Source organism: Onychomys torridus, chromosome 7 (genome assembly GCF_903995425.1).
Source record: "Onychomys torridus chromosome 7, mOncTor1.1, whole genome shotgun sequence".
Lineage (NCBI taxonomy): Eukaryota > Metazoa > Chordata > Mammalia > Rodentia > Cricetidae > Onychomys > Onychomys torridus.
In genome coordinates, this window is record NC_050449.1 from 93,273,301 (window position 1) to 93,294,536 (window position 21,236).

The 21,236-nt window shown below is 40.6% G+C and overlaps 1 protein-coding gene across 4 annotated transcripts in view; it reads right to left on the bottom strand.

Moving 5' to 3' along the window:
- Nck1 (NCK adaptor protein 1) overlaps positions 1-15,275 on the bottom strand; it is a 65,324-nt gene extending 50,049 nt beyond the window's left edge. Inside the window, exon 1 of one of the 4 annotated variants that reach the window (XM_036193775.1) lies at positions 15,158-15,275. The gene's annotated coding sequence lies outside the window, so the exon portion shown is untranslated. The other 3 variants (XM_036193776.1, XM_036193777.1, XM_036193778.1) reach the window with 3 other exon arrangements.
- Positions 15,276-21,236: the final 5,961 nt, after the last annotated feature.

Consider the following 21,236-nt stretch of genomic DNA (forward strand, 5'->3'; position numbering starts at 1 on the left):
TGGTTCTACAAGGATCCATCTGTCCCACTGGTCAGTCTTAGCCACCAGACAGCACTCACACACCCCTCTATAAACCATGCTGTGCTACATCACCAACCCACCCGGGGTATGTTTACCTTCACATACCAGAGGAAAGTGACAGGCATCCCATACTAATTTCCGGATGTACTGAGAGCAGCCAACAAACCTACCTGCCTAAGGAAGCTACATTCTAGCTGGTGGTACAGGCCCACAACCCCCTAAGTGCAGAGTCCCCAAGACATATACAGACATTCTCAAATTAATTATAGCTGAAGAAACTACATAAGTATCCACCTGAAACCAAAACCAATGCCGTCTATCCAAACAAAATGAAGAACAACTGACAACAGAATGTTTTACTACGAAAGCCACTCTTAACAAAAATTGGCAGAGACAACTAACCTACCAGATGCACAAAAATACCAACATAGGAACACAGAGGCATAAAGAAACATGTTAACAAGACATGTCTAAAGGAACACAAAAATCTTTGTTTTTTAAAGTGCCAAAGAAAATGAAACCAACAAATTGTCAAAAAGAAAATTTTTAATAAATGAAAAATTCAACAAAAAAATCATTTTTAAAAATCAGGGCTAGGGTTCAAGACCAGCCTGGTCTACAAAGTGAGTTCTAGGACATCCAGGGCTGTTACACATAGAAACTCTGTCTAGAAAAACAAACAAACAAAATCAGATCTAGGAACTGTAGCTCAGTGGCAGGCCACTTACCTAGCATATGGGTTCAAATGCACACACACACACACACACACACACACACACACACACACACGCATGCAGACAGGCACAATCATAAGCAGTGCTTCAAGTTTTGGCACTGAAAACTTAATAAATAAAATACAGTTGAGAGCTTCAGTACTTCGGCTTGAAGACAGTTCTTCTGAAATCATCTAGTCAGACTTAAACAAAACAAACGAGGAAAGAACAAAGAATGGCTCCTAGACTCAGAGACCACTAAGTAAGCAAACGTTCATAGTCTGTGTGTTTAGAAGAGAAGGGGAAAACAGAAAAACCTACTCTAAATAAATAAATAAAGTATAACTTAAAAGTTAACTACAAACAAAACTAAACAAGAAAACCCTCCTCCAAAGTATTTAGTAGTTAAACTACCTAATACAGAGGCTGGGCTGAGGCATATAATTCAGTTAGCTCAGCAATAGAGTGTATCTTTAGTGGTTCAATCTCCAGCACCAAAACCAAACAAAATACAATAGAGAAAACTCTGAAAAGACGAAGAAGAGGTTCATCTAGATAAAAGCTCTGGCTATACAAATCAACAAGTTGATCAATCCCTGGAACCCACGTAAAGTAAAAGAAAAGCACCAACTCCAAAGTTACCATCCTCTCACCTCCCACACACATCGAAAAACACAATAATAATTTTTAATCATAAATAACAATAATGCGGGGCTGGAGAGACAACATAGTGGTTAAGAGCACTTGTTCCTCTTGAAGGACCCGAATTCGGTTCCCAGTACCCACATCCAGTGGCTCACAACCACTTCTACTCCAGCTCCAAGGGATTCAATGCCTTCTGGCCTTCGTGGAGATACTGAACACATCTGGCATTCACTCACATACAAATACACACACATAAATAAAAATAATAAAAGAGCAATGTTGGAGCACTTAGAGAGAAATGGTTCAGCAGTTAAGAGCATGTAAAGCTCTTTGTACTAACTGGTTTTGTGTGTCAACTTGACACAAGCTAGAGTCATCAGAGAGGAAGGAGCCTCAGCCAAGGAAATGCCTTAATGAGATCCAGCTTTAAGGCATTTTCTCAATTAATGACCAATGGAAATAATGGAGGACCCAGCCTATGGTGGGTGATGCCATCCCTAGGCTGGTGGTCCTGGGTTCTAGAAGAAAGCAGACCAAACAAGCCAGTAAGCAGCACCCCTCCACAGCCTCTGCATCAGCTCCTGCTTCCAGGATCCTGCCCTGTTTTGAGTTCCTGTCCTTGACTTCCTTCAGTGATGAACAGCAATGTGGAAGTATAAGCCAAATAAATCCTTTTCTCCCCAACTTGGTTTTGGGTCATGGTGTTACATTGAAGCAATAGAAACCCTAATGAAGACACTCTTGAAGAAGACACAGGTTTGCTTCAAAGAACCCACATGGCAGCTCTCATCACTTATTAACTCCAGTTTCAGGGAGTATGACACACCATATGTGTGTCAGGGACACCAGACACACATATGGTACACATATATACATACACGTAGGCAAACACTCGTACACATAAAATGAAAATATTTTTAAAGATAAAAATAAGAGTAATGTTTATAGCAGCAAGTGCCAACCTACATCAATAAAAACAGATTTCAGGGGCTAGAGAGATGTCTCAGCAGTTAAGACCACTTGTTGTTCTTGCAGAAAACTCAGGTTTGTTTCCCAGCATTCAGGAGACAGAGACAGGCAGATCTCTGCAAATTCAAGGCCAGTCTGGTCTACAGAGTGAGTTCCAGGACAGGCTCCAAAGCTACACAGAGAAACTCAAAAAACCAGCCAAACAAACAAAAACCCCTTTTTGTGGAGGTGTCCTACTTAACTTTAACTATTAACTCAATATAGCCTAGTCACCTGAGAAGAGTCTTCACTGAGGAATTACTCAGATCGAATTGGCATGTGGGCATGCCTATGGGAGCTGTCTTGATTATTAATTGATGTAGGAAGGCCCAAACCACTGTGGGCAGCAAGAGGTCCTGGCTATATTTAAAAACAAAAACAACAAACCAGCTAAGCACAATCCAGTGAGTAAGCTAGCAAGCAGCATTCCTCTGTAGTTTCTGCTTCAAATTCCTACTTGAGTTTCTGCTTTGACTTTCCAATTAATAGATAGTAACCTATAAACTGAACTGCCCATTCCTCCCCTGAACTGCTTTATCACATCAATAGAAATGTAACCAGAACAGAGAAAATAATTTTTTATATAGAAAAACCTAGAGATTCTAAAATTAAATAAATAAAAATTCAGTATAGCTATAGAATACAAAAATTAACTGCTGGGTATGGTGGCTAGCACCTTTAATGTAGGAAGGCATTTAAACTGGGAAGCAGAGGCAGGAGGATCCTTGTTTAAGGCCTTTGAGGATAAAGCAAGTCCCAGGACAGCCAGGGCTGTTATACAGAAGAAAGAATAAAAGAAAGAAAGAAATTAACTCAAGAGGCAGAGTCAAGAAGACCTCTATAAATTCAAGGCTAATCTACATGAGTTCCAAGACACCCAGGGTCACACACAGAGAGAGAGAGAGAGAGAGAAACCCTGTCTCAAACAAACAAAAGATATTTATATAGGAAGATAAATTTTTCTTGTGGAACTTGGAAAAAGAAAACAAAGCAAAAAAAAAAAAAAAAAAAAACCAGACAAAACCTAATGTTTTTAAATTCACAAATAACTAAGAAAAAAATTAGCCCACATATTCACTTTTGAATTTCCAACAAGGGCAGGAACATTCACTGAAAAGAAGAAAGTTTCTTTAATAAATACTTCTTGGAAAACTGAATATGGAGATGCAGAAAAATATTTGTTCTTATCTCTCACCATATACAAAAATTAATTTTAAATAGATCTAAGATTTAAATGTAAACCTATAACTATGAAAACACTAGAAGAAAATATAAGGAAAATGCTTCTGGACACTAGTCTGAGCAAGACTTTCTATAAGATACCAAAAAAACAGGTAACAAAAATTAAAACTAACAAAGAGACTGACAGTATCAAGCAAAAATACTCCATATGACAAATGAAACCATGTTCACGTCTTTAACCCCAGCAGGTGGACCCCTGTGAGTTAGAGGCCAGCCTAGTCTACAGAGAGTTCCAGACAGCTAGGACTACACAGAGAAACCCTGTCTCAAAAACAAAAACAAACAAACAAAAGATACCAAACTCCCCCCCCCCAAAAAAACCCTACAAAATGGAAGAAAACAATGGCAAACTATCTATCTCACATGGTATGAATTCACATTTTAAAAAACTCAAACAATTCAACTACAAATAATAGAATTAAAAGTGGGCAAATAGCTGGGTTTGCAGGAACATCCCCACAGTTCCAGCACTTAAGAAGTTGAGGGGAAAAGATGAATTCAAGGTCAGCCTAAGCTACAACATGAATGAAGCTTTGTCTCCCTGTCCCCATTCTGCCCCAAAAAGCACATAAATAGGCAAATAATGTAAACAGATAATTCTCAGGAGGATTTACAAAAGGCCAACAAATACCATTTTATATATATGGTATTCCATATATGCTCATCCATCACTAGAGAAATGCAAATCAAAACCATGTGATATTTTATGTCAGAATGACTTAATGAAAAAAACTTATTTTAAAAATAGGCAAGCACAGATGAGGATGAGAAGAGAAATTATACTGCTGGTAGGTAGTTACTTTTCTATTGTTGCAAATGAGGCACTATGATCAAGGTAACTTATAAAAGGAAGAGTATGTTTTGGTTTATGATTCCAAAGGGATAAGAGTATATCATGGTGAGGAGACACGGTAGTAAAAGGGCAGGCATGGCAGCAGGAACAGGAAGGCCAAGAGATCACATATTCAACTGAAGAGAGGGTGAACTGGAAGCAGGTGGGTCAAAAAGCCCACCCAGTGACATTCTTCCTCCAGCAAGGCTTCACCACCTCCCCAAACAGTGCCACAGAGCAGGATCCAAGTGTTCCACTATCTGAGTCAATTGGGAACTGCATCATTTACAAAATCACAGTAGGCATGTAAAGGACTGTACTGTTTAAGTATAGAGGTTGCCAGGAAAATTAGAACTGTTATGATCCAGCATGCCCACTATTAGGCATATACTCAAAGGAACTAAGATCAGAATGTTGAAGAACTATCTGCACCCACATTTACATGTCTATTCTGGTTAGGTTTTTGTTTGGTTGTTTTTTTTTGGGGGGGGGTTGTTTTTTTTTGTTTTTGAGACAGGTCACATTGTGTATGTAGCTCAGGCTGGCCTTGAAATCACTATACAGGTCACAATGGCTCTAAAATTGTGCCCTCCTTACCTTATGCCTCCCCAGTACTGGGATTACAGGTCCATTCACAACACTTAGCCTCACATATTTATTGCACAATAATGAATGCACAGAATCAATGTCCTATGTCTATGGATAGAGAAAAAAATGGTAAATATACACAATAGAGTATATGATTCAACAACAAAGATAAATGAAATTCTGTCATCTGCAGCAAAGTAGATAGAACTAGAAGACATCTTGGTAAGTGAAATGAATCAGCACAGAAAGACAAATACCGTATGTTTTTGCTTATATTTGGAATCTAAGTTGATCTCATTGAACAGATTAGAAGGGTGGTTGCCAGGGCCTGAGAAGAGTTTGAGGGGAGGGGAAATAGGTGGATAGAGAATAAGGTTTAATGGTTACAGGAGTATAGTTGGACAGTAGAAATAAATTCTAATACTCTCATACACAATAGAATACCTATGGTTGGCAATAATAAACTGAATACTTCAATATAGCTTCTAAAGAACACTTCCAATGTTTCCAACACAAAGAAATGATAAATATCTGAGGACAGATATATGCCCATTTCCAAATCTGACCACTATTCATTATATACATGTACTAAACTGTCACACTGCAGCTATAAATATGCATGCTTGCTATGTCAATAAAACTTCAAAATATATTTTAATAAATAAGGGCTGGTAAGTACATACTTTTTATCCTAGCACTCAGGAGGCAGAGCTCAGATCTTTTTATGTTTGAGGCCAGCCTGGTCTAGTAGCAAGTTCTAATCAGGCAGGGGCTACACAGTGAAACTTTGTCTCAAAATAAGTAAATAAATAAAATGCAAAAAAGAAGCTGACAGATGCTGAGTGGTTACAAGGGTTTGCTGCTCTTCCAAAGGACCCAAGTTTGGTTCCCAGCAACCACACACCACAGCTAGAAGCACAGTATGTAAAAGCAGCCAACAAGAATATATATTGTGGCCGGGTAGCACAAGCCTTTAATCCCAGCACATGGGAGTCAGAGCCAGGCAGATCCCTGTGAGTTCCAGGCCAGCCTGGTGTACAGATCCAAGACAGGCACCAAAAACTACACGGAGAAACCGTCTCAAAAGACCAATATATATATTGTATATTTCTACTTACACTAAGTTGAAGAGGAAGCAAAAATTAACTTATGGTGGTAGTGATCATAACAGTAGAAGCAGTATAGACGGCATTGATTAGGAAGTTGCAAAAGTGAGCCTTAAAAAGCACAGGAAATGTTCACAGTCACCTGCCCGAGGTGACTGTGCTCACAGTGGACTAGCCTCCCACATCAATCATTTATCAAGAAAATGCTCACAGATGTGCCCACAGGGTGGACGGAGTAAAACTGTTCAGATATTAGTTGATTTAAAAAAAAATTTAAAGCAAGATTAGCAAGCCATAGAGAAAAAGCCTCTGTAGCAGCTTGCCTCCATGGTTTCTGCCTCTGCTCCTGCATGACTTTTTTGTCCTGACTTTCCTCAATGATCAACTGTGGTCAGGACATGTAAACCTTTTCCCTCCAAGTTACCATGGTATTTATCAAAACAATAGAAAACAAACTTGGGCATGGCACATATATAATCAAAAATCACTTTAAAGAGTTAAAAACAACTGCCAGGCAGTGGTGGCGCACGCCTTTGATCCCAACTCATGGGAGGCAGAGGCAGGTGGATCTCTGAGTTGAGGCTAGCCTGGTCTACAGAGTAAGTTCCAGGACAGCCAGGGCTACACAGAGAAACTCTGTCCTGAAAAACCATAAATAAATAAATAAATAGATAGATAGATAGATGATGGATGGATGGATAAATCAATCTTGTAGTAGCTGAAAATGATGAAGCATTTCAGAAACTCTATCCTGAAAAACCATAAATCAATCAATCAATCTTGTAGTAGCTGAAAATGATGAAGCATTTCCCAAGGAAAATTTTCCAATGTCCTGTTAAAATTTTTTCTGCAATAGAGCCAGAATGTTTTAAAGGGTCAAATTATTGTGTCAAACTATTATATCTATTATTTGAGTTGCTTGACATAGCAACATGATTTAGAAATATGTGATAAAAGTTTTGAAAGACTGATTAAACAAAAGAAAAAACATGTAAGAAGCACCTTGTGGTAGTCTGAATGTAATTGGCTCCCATAATCTCACAGACAGTGTCACTATTAGGAGGTGTGGCTTTGTTGGAGTGGGTATGACCTTGTTGGAGGAAGTGTGTCACTGTGGAGGTGGGCTTTGAGGTTTCCTATGCTCAGGATACCACCCATCCACTTCCTGTTGCCTGTAAGATGTAGGATTCTTAAGCTATTTCTCCAGCATCACTTCGCCCTGCATGCTGCCATGCTCCTCACCATGATGATAATGGACTGAACCTCTGAAATTGTAAGCCACTACCTCAATTAAATGTTTTCTTTTATAAGAGTTACTGCGGTCATGGTGTTTCTTCATAGCAATAAAAACCCTAAGACATACCTATTCTTAAAAAAAAAAATTTCTAGCCAGGCGGTGGTGGCTCATGCCTGTAATCCCAGCACTCAGGAGGCAGAGGCAGGTGGATTTCTGTGAGTTCCAGGCCAGCCTAGTCTACAGAGTCAGTTCCAGGACAGCCTCCAAAGCTACAGAGAAACCCTGTCTCAGGGAAAAAAAAAAAAAAATTTTCCAGATTAGTGATATAGCTCAGTTGATAGAGTGCCTGTCCAGCATGAACAAAGCCTTGAGTTTGAGACCTAGAATTGAATACACAAAGAAAGATGGTCCACACTTAGGGGACTTGGAGACAGAAGATCAGGAATCCAATATCACCCTCAGCTACAGACCAGCCTGAAAGAAACCAATTTTCCACATATTCCTACTGGTGTACTCATCCATCTGAAGAAAAGCTGACATCACCCATACCTTTTGTTTTGGTTTGGTTTGGTATGCTTTGGTTTTTTTTTTTGTTTGTTTGTTTGTTTGTTTGTTTTTGAGACAGGGTTTCTCAGTGTAACCTTGACTGTCCTGGAACTCATTTTGTAGACCAGGCTGGCCTCAAACTCAGAGGTCCACCTGCCTCTGCCTCTGAGTGCTGGGATAAAAGGTTTGCACCACCACATGATATTGATATCCAATTTGCCAATCACTAAAGATAATTTCAGGAGTAAAACACATAAAAATCAGCATTTCAACAGCTATTTTTAACTTGTAATATTGTTTTATCTTGTTAAGAAAAGAATACTCTATGTAGCCTGACCTCAAATCTGCAATTCTCCTGCCTCAGTCTAAGTTTGGTGATTTGGCAGTTTATTTAAACAAATTAAAAAAAGAAAGAAAAAAGCCACATTAACCAACCAAAACATAAACGAAAAATAGCTTCTAAACTATTTCAGATCAAAAAAGGAAGCACTCAGTGGGACTTGGTGGCATACCTCTTTAATTCTAGTACTTGGAAGGTAGTGGCAGGAAGATTTTTTGTGAGTTTGAGGCCAGATTCATCTACCTAGTAAGTTCCAGATCAACCAGGGCTGCAGAGTGAGACCCTGTCACAAAAAAAAAGAAAGAAAAAAGAAAAAAAGGGAGGGAGGGAGGGAAGAAGGAAGGGAAGGAAGAAAAGAAAAAGGAAGGACTCAATCTCCCCAAAGAAATTTTACCTGGCAGTTCCCTGTGCTGTCTTGTACCAATGAACTCTTGTTAAAGGTGACCCAACACCTCTTCTATTAACAAACTTTAGAGTTTTTTTTTAAAACACACACACACACACACACACACACACACACACACACACACACTCTAAAAACTCTAACTCTACAAAATGCAAAGTGATTTTTACAATGTGCTTAACAAGCAGATTGCACTGCTGAGTCTTGACAAAACAAACAAAATGTGAAAGTGTTACTGTTTTAACACTCAAAAGAACATTTAGCTAGCACATTACATTTAGTTTCATGATGAACCCTCCAAGCTTCTACCAAACCATTATAATCTCCTTTCAAAGTCTCACAAAGAGTCACTCTTTTTACCAAATAAATCAAGCAAATTAAATTCCAACAGTAAAACCTATAAGGCAACCAACCATTTTTTTTTCTTTTTCCCTTCAGTCCTGAGGATCCAACCTGCCCGTTAAGCAAACCCTCTATCCACCAGAGTTACATCCCTAGCACCACCATATACTTCTTAGGGGGCCACAGAAGTGAACTACAAAGACAACAGATTTCATTAATGCTACTAATACATGGAGACTGAAAAATACAAAATAAAAGATCATATGCCAGGAATCCCAGCTACTCAGGAGGCATGTTACTTTTGTTTATGTTGCATTTGTTTAACTCTGTGTTACTGTGCCTGTCTAAAACACTTGATGGTCTAATAAAGAACTGACCAATAGCAAGGCAGGAAAAAGGATAGGCATTGCTGACAAGTAGAGAGAATATATAGAGGGAGAAATCTAGAAAGGAAGACCTAGGAATGAGAGAGGGAGGAGGAGAACTCCAGGAACCAGCCACCCACCTACACAACCAGCAAGCCACAGAGTGGAGTAAGAGTAAGATTTACAGAAGAAAAGGGAAAAGCCTAGAGAGAAAGTTAGACGGAATAATTTAAGTTAAGGAAAGCTGGCAAGAAACTAAGCCAAGTTAAGGCCAGGCATTCATAATTAAGAATAAGCCTGTGTGTGATATATTTGGGAGCTGGGTGGCAGGCTCCTAGAAAGAGCAAAATACCAATAACAACATTATGGCACCCAATGTGGGGCTCAAATATCCATCTAGAGCCTGAGAAAGCTGAACAACAAAAAAGGTATACAACTCCTTTAAGAGTTTTGGCCGGACAGTTTCTGCCAGTCCGTAAGCCCTTGAGCAGCTAGTATGTTAAGTAGGAGCAAAAAACTAAAAAAACTAAAATAACGCCTGCTGCAGTGCAAGCATTGGCATTCTAGAGCTCTAAGAAGACTGAATGCAGTTCCTGGTCAGACAAACATCCAACCAACCAGCTGCAAGTTTCACACTTGGCTTTCACGACCCAATAAGCCACATAGGGATGGGAAATACACAGGGAGTTTGGATCCTGTTTGTGTTGATTTTTGAACTTTTTGACTGTTGAGAAGCAAAAGACACCTGCTAGAACACATGGGATTGTGAACTGGACTGCTATATTGAACTAATCTGGGTATTTTAGAAATGCATTAACTTTAAAAAGAAGTCAAACAACGTATTTGTCAAATGGAAATAAAAAATGCTTTGGAGTTTTGTTTCCACAGATGAGAGGCTGTAGATTCCTTCAGAGTTAGTATGGTTAAGGTTTGATCAGATGAGACCTCTTGAAACTTGACAGGTGATATCTATTAGCAAAGGTTGGTCTTCCCAAGACTTAGTCATTATCTCAAATTTTCTCTCAGGGACCCTAAAGATACTTCATCCACAGACAGCAGAGAGAAGTATGGAGAAAACTACACCCACATTCCTAAGAGTAGGGGTGTGTGGGTGGTTTGGTTATTTGGTGGGTTATGGATGTTTGTTACCATTTAGGAGAATATAGAATATAGATACAAATTTAAAGTTATTTTTGTTATACTGTATATGTTTTTACTCTTGTTTATTTAAGGTTATTTTTGTTGTAACATGTTGTATGTATCTATTCTTGTTTAAGATATTGTACCTATGCAGTTTATTTAAAAATGTAAGGTAAAATTCTAGTTTTTGAAACCTGTTATTATAAACTATATAAGATAATCAGGAAACATAGGTTAGTGGCTAGTCATTTATAACAATCAAATCTGTAGATAGGTATGCTTTCAAGATGATATAGAGATGTATTTTAGATATAGACAATCTTCAAACCTTTCAAAGACCTACAGAATATGGCATTTAAAATGTTTTGTTAACTTAAGGGTTTTCATGCTAATGAGACACATCTGCTCCTGGCAGCACTAATTTACTTCAGAGATGATGGGTATTGAGGAAACTCCTTATGGAGTTTGCTTTCATTGTGGCAAGGTTAGCCACTGGGCAAAGAACTGTCCTTGCCTTTGATTGCTGACAATGTACCGTGTAGACTGGACATGCATGACACACAGGACAAAGACTATTGAACTTTGCCAAAACAAGGCAGGACAGTCCAAAATTCCTGCTTCATAGAAAAGTCTGCCAGATACCCTAGGCCTATTGGCTGAAGATGGATGCCCCAGTGTTGCAGAGGAACTTTGGTTGCCTGTCCAGGCAGCCAAATGTCTCTGTTGTTAGATAATATTACAACCTTCTGGGTCTTTGATGGAGTTGAAGACTAGATATAGTTGCAGTTTTTCTTAGTTATGATAGAAAGTAAGTTAGGTGTAAAACTTAGATTCATTAAGATAAGATAGATGATGCATTATTTTCTTTGAATATGCTAACTACAAATGGACAGACTATTGTAAATGTAATTCCTACTTGATAATTGTGTTTGTGTATAGTTATACTATGTGAACGTTAAAACCTTTATTTTTATTTAGACAAAAAGGGGAAAATTTAGTAGAATATTTTAAGGTGTGTTACTTTTGTTTATGTTGCATCTGTTTAACTCTGTGAAGCTGTGTTAACTGTGCCTGTCTAAAACACCTGATGGTCTAATAAAGAACTGACCAAAACAAGGTAGGAGAAAGGACAGGCATTGCTGACAAGCAGAGAGAATGAATAGAGGGAGAAATCTGGAAAGGAAGATCTAGGAATAAGAGAGAGAGGAGGAGGACTCCAGGGACCAGCCACCCAGCTCCACAACCAGCAAGCCACAGAGTGAAGTAAGTTAAGATTTACAGAAGTAAGAAAAGGGAAAAGCCTAGAGGGAAAAGGTAGATGGGATAAGGAAAGCTGGCAAGAAACTAAGCTAAGCTAAAGCTAGGCATTTATAATTAAGAATAAGCCTCCATGTGTGATTTATTTAGGTACTGGGTAGTGGCCCCCCAAAAAAGTAAAATATTAGTGACAACAGCTGAGTCAGGAAGATGAAAGATCTCATTAGAACATAAGTTGAGCAACAATATTAGAGCAATAGTTTGAAAACCCACGTCAAAATAAGTGTTGAATCCATATGAGAAGTACACAAAACAAATACTATGAAGCAAATACTATATATTGTACAATAGTATGGACCATAAAGAATACATGATATTTGAATGAGGTGAAGTTTGAATCTCAGCTCTGCTACAACATCAAGATGTGTTAATTTTAGTGATTATTTTCTATGGATTTTACTTTCCCAATCTAAAAAATAAAAGATTGGATTCCAGTATTTCAACAGTGACGTTCCATGATATTATTAACATAAATCCATATAAAATTAAAAAGCAAGGGAAAGAGAGAAGGCAGTTGGGGAAAAGGATTGTTTAAGGAAAAAGCACAGTAATAAGTATGTAAATGCCATCACAAAATCCACCACTTTGTATACTAACTAGAAAAGGAAGGGGGGGGGGAGAAAAAGACAGTTCAAAGAAAAAGAGCAACACAAGTAATAGACATTTTTGATAAGCATTACTCATTAATCTAAATTAAAATTCTGGGGGCTCAGCAGTTAGATGCAAGTACTGCTCTTGCAAAGGACCAGGTTTGATTCCCAGCACCTGTATCAGGAGGCTCGTAATTGGCTGTAAGTCCAGCTCTAGGGGACTGACACCCTCTTCTGGCCTCTTTTCAGGCAACTGTGCTCATGTGCACATATCATGCCCTCAACATACACACATACACATAATATTTTAAAATTTTTTAATTATATAAAAAATAAAACTCTGGCTGGGTGGTGGAGCTGCCTCTCCAGGTAAAAGTACCTGCTACAAGCCGGACAACCTGAGTTCAATTCATGGGATCAGTGTGGTAGACTGAGAGAACTGCCCCCATAAGCTATCCTCTGACTCTCCCTGTGGGCCATAAGCACAGGTAGACCCACACACATGCACACTCACACAAAGATAAACAAAAATGTAATAACCAATATTTGGATTGATGCTATACCTCAGTGGTTTATGAGAAGCCCTGGGTCTGATCCCAAAACTGAAGGAATGAAAAAGAGACAGGAGAGGAGAGGGCAGGGAGAGGAGGGAGGAAATTAAGGAAGGAAAAAAGGAAAGTTTAAAGAATTTTACTTTGCTACTTTGGTAATTTGCAGAGAAATTTTTTTTCTGGGGTTGGACAGATGGATCAGTGGTTAAAGAGCTTTTTCAGAGGATCTAGGTTCTGTTCCCAGAACCCACAACACATGGTGCACTTATATGTAGGCAAAACACTCAAACACATAAAATAAAAATAAATCTTTAAAAGACTGTGAAATCTAGATGAAAGATATTACTGGTTCCTAAACAGTGGAAAAATATGTTCAAAGTATTATTTTAAGATCAGCACAGGCAGAATACATTTGAGCCATCTAGGCAGAAAACCCAGTTAGAGCTAGTGAGCTAGAAATTAAAAACAGTGTAAGAATACAAAGAAGATATTTTTTTAAGAAAATGACTGCAAAAATAGGACAATGTTAAGGTTTATGTCTGGGTTACTGAAAGCATGTTACATAATGCATCAGCAAAGAAAGATAGTGCATAGAATTGGTTTTGAAGGTAAGACTTTGAAGCTCTACTTCCGAGGTAGGTTAAAGTGAGAATCATCTAGACCTGTCAACTGTCTTCAAACCGTCTGATTTGTTAAGTGTTCAGTAACGTCACAAGCGTTTCCTTCAATTTTACTTAGTGAAATAATCATTTTCTGTCATTGAAAACATGCATTTTTTCTGTATCGTCAGGTTAATTCATTCTTTTCAAGTTTTTTTGAGAAGGAAGGATTATAACAATAATCACATCAAACTATGAACTCTGGAAGAAAGTTCTCAAAATAAGAAAACTAGTAGCATAAATTATCACTCCGTGTTTAATAAACCATTATATTAATGTGTCAACTATTGACATGACTCTGTAAGCACTAGGAAAATCTCAACAAACAGAATGCGTGAGGGAGGGGCAAATCTTTTAGAACTTAACACTTCTACATACAGCTGAGATCTGAACACTGCACACTTAACAGATATTCCAGCCGATTCCTACAGTTCAGTTTTCCTAGAGAAAGCACCAAATGTGGCCACGATGAAAAGAGTACTACTCAACCAATGCATATGCCTTGATTTACTATCAAGATGTGAATGGAATTTCTATTTAAAAACGCGACTGAAATTTATCTAACCAAGCTTTCTTCTTGATTTTGTGACTTCGCTAAAGGCTGAAAACAAACAACGGATTTCTAGGTGCTTAAGAAATCATTAAGCCTGATCATAAAGCTACTAAAGTTAAGCTTTTGAAAACGAACACTTCTTGCAAAACTTCACCCGCTTTGGCTGGACACTGATCCTCATTGCTCCCCACCCCAAGATGGGGTCAGAAGTTTTCTTCACCTCATTCTTCCCTAACTCCTAAGGATTCTTACCTAACTAGCAGAAGGGGCAGCAGACTTTCCTTTGGGTGACTTCAGCTCGGTTCGACATTAGCCAAGCGATGATGTTACGGTCCGCAACCATGAACAAAAAAACCCAGCTTCACCAGCTGTTAACATTAAGCCCAACTTGAGCGGAAACCCGCGCGCAACGGTACAAAAGCAACCCAGCAGGCTGTTTTTCCTGGACCTACCCCAACTCAACAGCCCCCCGGCCGCCCCCATTTCTCCTGCTCCGGAGCCGTAGGGGGAGGGGAGGGCGCGCCCCGAGGATGTCCCCCCTGACCGGCTTCCTCCCGCCGGCGGCTGGAGGTGAGAGCGCCCTCCCTGCCAGCCCCGCGTCCCTACCTTCCCGGCCTCAGACACTGCCACAGACCGCGACAGGGCTTTCTGGGGAGCGCCGAGGCACGCGCCGCACACTTGCCTGCCCGCCTCCCCGAGCAGGCGTCCACAGCTCCGGCGAGAGGCCGCGGGGTCACCGGGGATGCACCGCGGACACCCGAGCTCCACCGAGCGGCCTCCCCGCCCCCTCCGCTCCGCCGCCGGCAGACGGCGCCCCCGGGCTAACTTCGCCGGGGAAGAGGAAGCGACGAGACCAACAGACAGCGCGGACGGACCGGGAGGCCGGAAGGACTGTGCGTGTCCGCACGCAGGCAGGGCCGTCTCACCTTCCCCTCCGCCCAGCCCGCGGCCCCCGTCACCTGAGGACTGCACCGGGACGCCACCGCGGCTGCCCGGAGGCCGTTACCGCACGAGGCCTGTGCTGCGCCGCCGCGTAGCTCTCAGAGAGAGGCGGGGCGAGAGCAACCGGTGGGCGGGCCGGTGCGGGCAGGAAACCCGCTCCACGCCCAATCTAATAGGCTCCATCGCCTCCGGGGCCCGCCCCTGACGCCACAGCGGAAGGCGCCGCTCCGGGATTGGACGAGCTGGCCTGTCAATCAAGCGCGGCGCTGAGTGTTCGGTGAGCTGAGACTGCGCGGCGCTCAGACAGGAGAAGGTGAGGGACGCTGGGCCTGTCGGCGGCGGGGTTTTAACCCCAGCTTCCTTGGTGGCTGCTTACTTTCCGCCTCTCTCAGCGCTGCTGAAGCCTGTCATTATAATCGCTCATTAATGTTCAGCCCAAACTGCTCTGGTTCCTGCACCTGAAGGGGCCGACCAGCTGCAGATTCTTAGGGACAGGGAGCGACAAAGAAAGAAGAAGAAGCCTCAGAGAAAAATGCAAGATGTTTGTTCATTAAAACCACGGCCAAAATAAGCTGTCTGAGGAACTTCCGAGTGCCCTGGTGCGTGGGCAGCCTTCACTCTCGGCTTCCAGCCCTGCTGGAAAGGACAGTTACCTTTGCCCTTGGGATGAGCATGGCAGTGGTGCAGCCCCAGCCACCTGCCAAGGCATCTGTAAATCGGTTCTCCTTCCGAACTAGTCTTGCAGCCACCCGTAACTGCCTGTTTCCTAACCGTCTTTGTTTCTTAGTGTAGGTGTGGCACCTAAGAAACACTCTAGGTTAGGTAACTTCACTGAAACGTGTTTTTGCCTCCAGCGTATCTACGCCGATATACCTAGATTGCAAAGTCTATTAAATGAGGAACTGTGACAGCGTTCATCCTCAGCCCCAACTCATGTCTAGCACATCATCGTCAATAATCAAGATGGCTTGTACGTTTCTGCCTTTATGTATATTTGTGTGCCATCTGCATGCCTGGTGCCCCTGGAGGCCAGAAGAGGGTATAGGATCTTCTGGAACTGGAGTTACAGGTGGTTTTAAACCACATGTGGGTGCTGGGAATCAAACCCAAGTCCCTGGAAGAGCAACCAGTGCTCTTAATTACTGAGGCATCTCTTCAACTCTGTCCTTGCACTGTAATACAAACCCTACCTGTAAGTTCTAAATATTCACTTTCCTGCATTTAACTTAATTGCGTGTTGAAGGATCCATGGGTTCGCCTGCCTTAGATAAACTACAAATTACTTGTGGCCCCTTTTTAGCCTGAGTTTAGTTGAGAAAAGTAGACCATAAAACTTGGCAAAGGATACTCTGCCTACATTCTATTGATAGTATCAAAAGTAAGTAATGCAAAATATATATTAAAAAATATACAAAGCTGGGCAGTGGTGGCACATGCCTTTAATCCCAGCACTTGGGAGGCAGAGGCTGGCAGATCTCAGTGAGTTCAAGCCAGCCTGGTCTCCAAATCGGGTTCCAGGATTGCCAGGACTGTTACACAAAGAAACTCTGTCTCAAAAAATGAAAACAAACAAAAATGAAACATACAGATCACCATACCTTTTGTCTCAGCACTGGAGAGGCAGAGGCAGACTCAAGTTCTGCAAGTTCAAGACAGCCTGATCTATGTAGCAAATTCCAGGACAGCCAGGGCTATATAGAGCACCTCTGTCTCAAAAGCAAACAGAAACCATACAGGCAGCTCACTCCCATTAACTCCAAAGGAAGAGATTTAGGGTGATAAAGAAAGTAAATATGAACCCTCCATAACTTAAGGCCTTTCCCTGGAAACTCTTGACAACTTACAGTTAAAATGCTGTAGTTCATTGTCCCTACCAGACAAGAATGTGTAGGGGAACAAAGTCCTATCTATCTGCTAGCAAGAAGTTATCACAGGCTTGATATTGACGTGTAGAAATTAGTTGGCCCTACTAACTAAATTTAATTTCTGGATTCAGTATGGTTATGCTACTACAGGAAAAATACACTTTGTATGGTAGGTGCTACAATAGACACTGGGTATCTTCAGAGTTCATACCAGTGTCAGATATGGAGATTTAACCAACCTGTATTATTAGTATGCCAAACACAACAACAGTTGTATCTAGGAACAGAGAGGCATTAAGCCGCTGTGAGAGAGGAAATGTGTAGTAAGACTGTTCAGGTTAAAAGAAGGATTTGGGGGGTTACATACTATAAAGACATTAAGCAGTTGTAGCATGTGGAGCAGATGATGGCTAGAATTTAAGCGCTATGTTGTGAAAGCTGAGGACCTTAGCATTTATCCTATAAGCAATGAGAAGTCACTAGAGAGTTATTGCTTGTTTTTCCAGTATTTTAACACTCATACTGAGGATTTCTGGTCTTCATTGCTTCTTCTGAGGAGCAAGCTGCAAGTCATTTTTAAAAACTTTCTTTGATGTGTGTTGAATGTTTTGCTCACATCTTTTCTAAGTGAACTGTGTGCCTGCAGTTCCCTCAGAAACCAGAAGGGGGCATCAGATCCCCTGGAACTGGAATAACAAGCAGTTGTAAGCTGCCTTATGGGTGCTAGGAACCCAACCTTGGTTCTCTGAAAGAACAAGAAGTATTCTGAATGGAGGAATCACCTCTCCAACCCCAAGTTGTAATTCTTGAAATCTTTTATTTATTAACTATGGTAGTTTGAATGCAATTGGCCCCCTATAATCTCATAGGGAGTGGCACTATTAGGAGGTCTGGCTTTGTTGGAGTGGGTATGGGCCTTGTTGGAGCAAGTGAGTCACTGTGGGGGTGGGCTTTGAGGTTTCCTATGCTCAGGATACTGCCCAGTGTCTCAGTCGACTTCCTGTTGCCTCCATCGATAGCACTCTCAGCTCCAGCACCACGTCTGCCTGTGGGCCTCCATGCTCCCATCATGATGATAATGCACTGGACTTCTAAAACTGTAAGTGAGCCACCTCAATTAATGTTTTCTGTACGAGAGCTGCTATGATCATGGTGTCTCTTCACAGCAATAAAAATCCTAGCTAAGGCATTAACATTTATTTATTTGGGGTGTGTGGGTCTGTGTCTGAGTCTGTGTCTGTGTCTGTGTCTGTACACGAATGTATAGAGTTGTTTTTCTCATTCCACATGTGAATCCAAGGATTCAACTTGGGCTGTTAGGATTGTTGGCAAGAGCCCTTATCCACTGAGCCATCTCACTGATGCTGTAGCTTGTCATTGTTTTTCTGTGTGTTTTGTCTTTTTGCTCTGGTTATTTTTAAGATCTATAACTTCAGCAGCAGCAGCAAAGATGCTGTTTCTAGATGTCTTTTTCTATTTATCCTGCCAGGCATTCATCTAGTTTCATTCTTAATAAGTCTCTGTTCTCTCCATGTCACTCTGCACCACCGTCCCTCCAAATCCTCTTTCTGTGTTGATGTCCGTGCACATCCATTGCAGGTTGCACCCAAGACTTCATGTATGCTGCCCACGCATTCCATCAACAGGCTGTATACCCAGCCCTTTTGACTTTTTAAGATTTGTACATAGGATCTTGCTAAATTACCCAAGCTCTACTCAAATTTAGGAGCATCCTGCCTTAGCTTCCTCAGAAGCTAAAATAATAGGTTTATATCTCCATGCCTGGCTCAGGTTGCATAACATCTATTGTTAACTAATGTCTAGTAATACCAGAAAATCCAAATGTTGACATTTCCCCAAAGCTAGGTATCTTATTAGTATCTTCAGATTTTTTGAAGATGATTTGGGCCCTTTACTCAGGAAAATAAAAATCACAAGATATCACAATGGATAAGATTTAGTATTATATGTTGATGGACTGAAAAATCTGAAACCAGGTTTGGTGCCTCGTGCCTGTCATCCCATCATTGGAGAGGCAGATGCAGGAAGGATCACCCCAAGTTCAAAGCCATCTGGGGGTGTATAGTCTCAAATAGACTCCCCCCCCCAAAAAAAAAGGTCAGGTGTGGAAGGCCAGGGACACTGAGCACTGAGCTAACCCAAAAGAGATTGTGCTTCATGGATCAACTACCACCCCTAGGGCTAGCAAAAGGAAGTATCAGGTTTGTACTATAGGATTTCAGAAGCACAGAAGCATGGCCCAGCTGGGATATAGCTCAGACCTCCAGGAGGAAGCTCTGCAGCTGACCCTGCTACTGCTCAAAGGGGATGATGTTGTGGGCAAGAATGATGTGATAGGAAGGAATAATGTCAAAAGTAACTTAAGGATAACATTAATCCTTGCTGATTGCTGGGGTAAAAGAACAACATATGCTAAAGGCAAATAGAGAGGAAAGTCCCTTCTCTTTCTGCCTTCTAATCTTCCTCTATTGACTTTTTGCTTTCCCATGTATTTACTTACTTACTTACTTACTTAATTTTTTACTTATTTATTTGCAGGACTCGGGGTTGATTCTACAGCAGCTTGCTACATAGTAGGTAAATGCTCTGCCACCAAGCTATATCCCCAGTAGCTGCCCCCCTTTTGAAAACATGTCTAAGTTGCCAAAGCTAACCTTGAACTTGTGATCAACCTACCTCAGCCTCCCAAGTAACTAGAATCACAGCCCTATGCTACCAGGCTCAGCTCCTCAATCCTTTGTAGGCAAAACTCTGTGAGAAATACTAGCAAGCATCAAAAAAAAAAAAAAAAAAAAAAAAAAAAAAAAAAAAATGAAATGTGTGGTCTGAGCCTTAGCATCACAAAGGAAAGTTTAGAAGGGTGAGTTGGGAGCTAAGAGACACCTTAATAATCAGTATCACATCAACATGTACTTGTACAGAATTAATAATGGCCCAAATTAGACTCAAATTAATGCTATCTTGTAGCTTTTCTAGACCTAAAGGCCCTTTTGAGGAGAGTCTCAGGATACCATGTCAATATTCTGACATACCATGATTACTACTAGTGTGTTAAAAAACAATTTCATTTTAATTTTTCTTTATTCTTCAGAATTTCATACATGTACACAATGAAATATGATCATATCCAACCATATTTCCCTCCTCTAACTCTCCCCATATGCTTATATGCCCCCTAAACATGTCCCCTTCCAACTAATGACTTTTTTTTTGTTTCATTTTTGAGGCAAGGTTTCTCTGTATAGCACTGGAAATGATTTTTTTTATAACCTACTAAATCAAATTAGTGCTGTTCGTATGTAGTGTGGGGTAGGGGTTGGAACACAATAATATACCTAGTAGGAACAGCCTCAAAAAATTATTCTCCCTCCCCCAGCAGGTATCAGCCACCAATAACTCAGTAAGGCGTGGGTCCTGGAGAGTCCCTCACCCATCTATGCTGAAATTGTGCCTTGCTTCATGTTGTGCAGGTCTTGTGCAAGTAACCACATCTGCTTTGAGTTCATCACTGCAATAGACATGTCAGTGTTGGGTTTTTGTTGTTGTTGTTTTGATTTTTGTTTTTTAGGAGTATGGCATGTCTGCTTTACTTACATACTTACCATAGAATCATAAACAGGAGCAGCTATGAAAAAAGACTTGCATAAATAAGGATAAGGAAACTCTGTCCAAACATTAGCTCTTATATCATCAGACACAACATGGTCTGGATTATGGATTATATACAATAGGTGAGAATTCTTTATACTCTACATTCATTCCCTATATATTGCCTAATGTGGCCCACTATGAGAAGACAAACTTTCCATTCTAATGTTTAGACTCCCTGTTACTGAAAATCGAGCTTTTCTTTACTCTCTTTATTCATCTCAACTCAAAGCCTTTAGATTTTTAGTGGAAAAATGGACTTTAGCTAGGTGTCCAACATTTTATCCTATAGTGTAATTTTCATGAATATTTTTAAATATTGAAGGATGTTTGTTGCACATTTGTAGAACATTAAGAATAAGCATTTTTTTTCATCTGGGTGGTGGTGGTGCATGCCTTTAATGCCAGCACTCAGGAGGCAAAGGCAGGATGATCTCTGTGAGTTTGAGACCATCTGGTCTACAGAGTTTCAGTACAGCCAAGGCTACACAGAGAAACCCTGTCTCAAAAAAATAAAATAAAATAAAATAAAATAAAATAAAATAAAATAAAATAAACATTT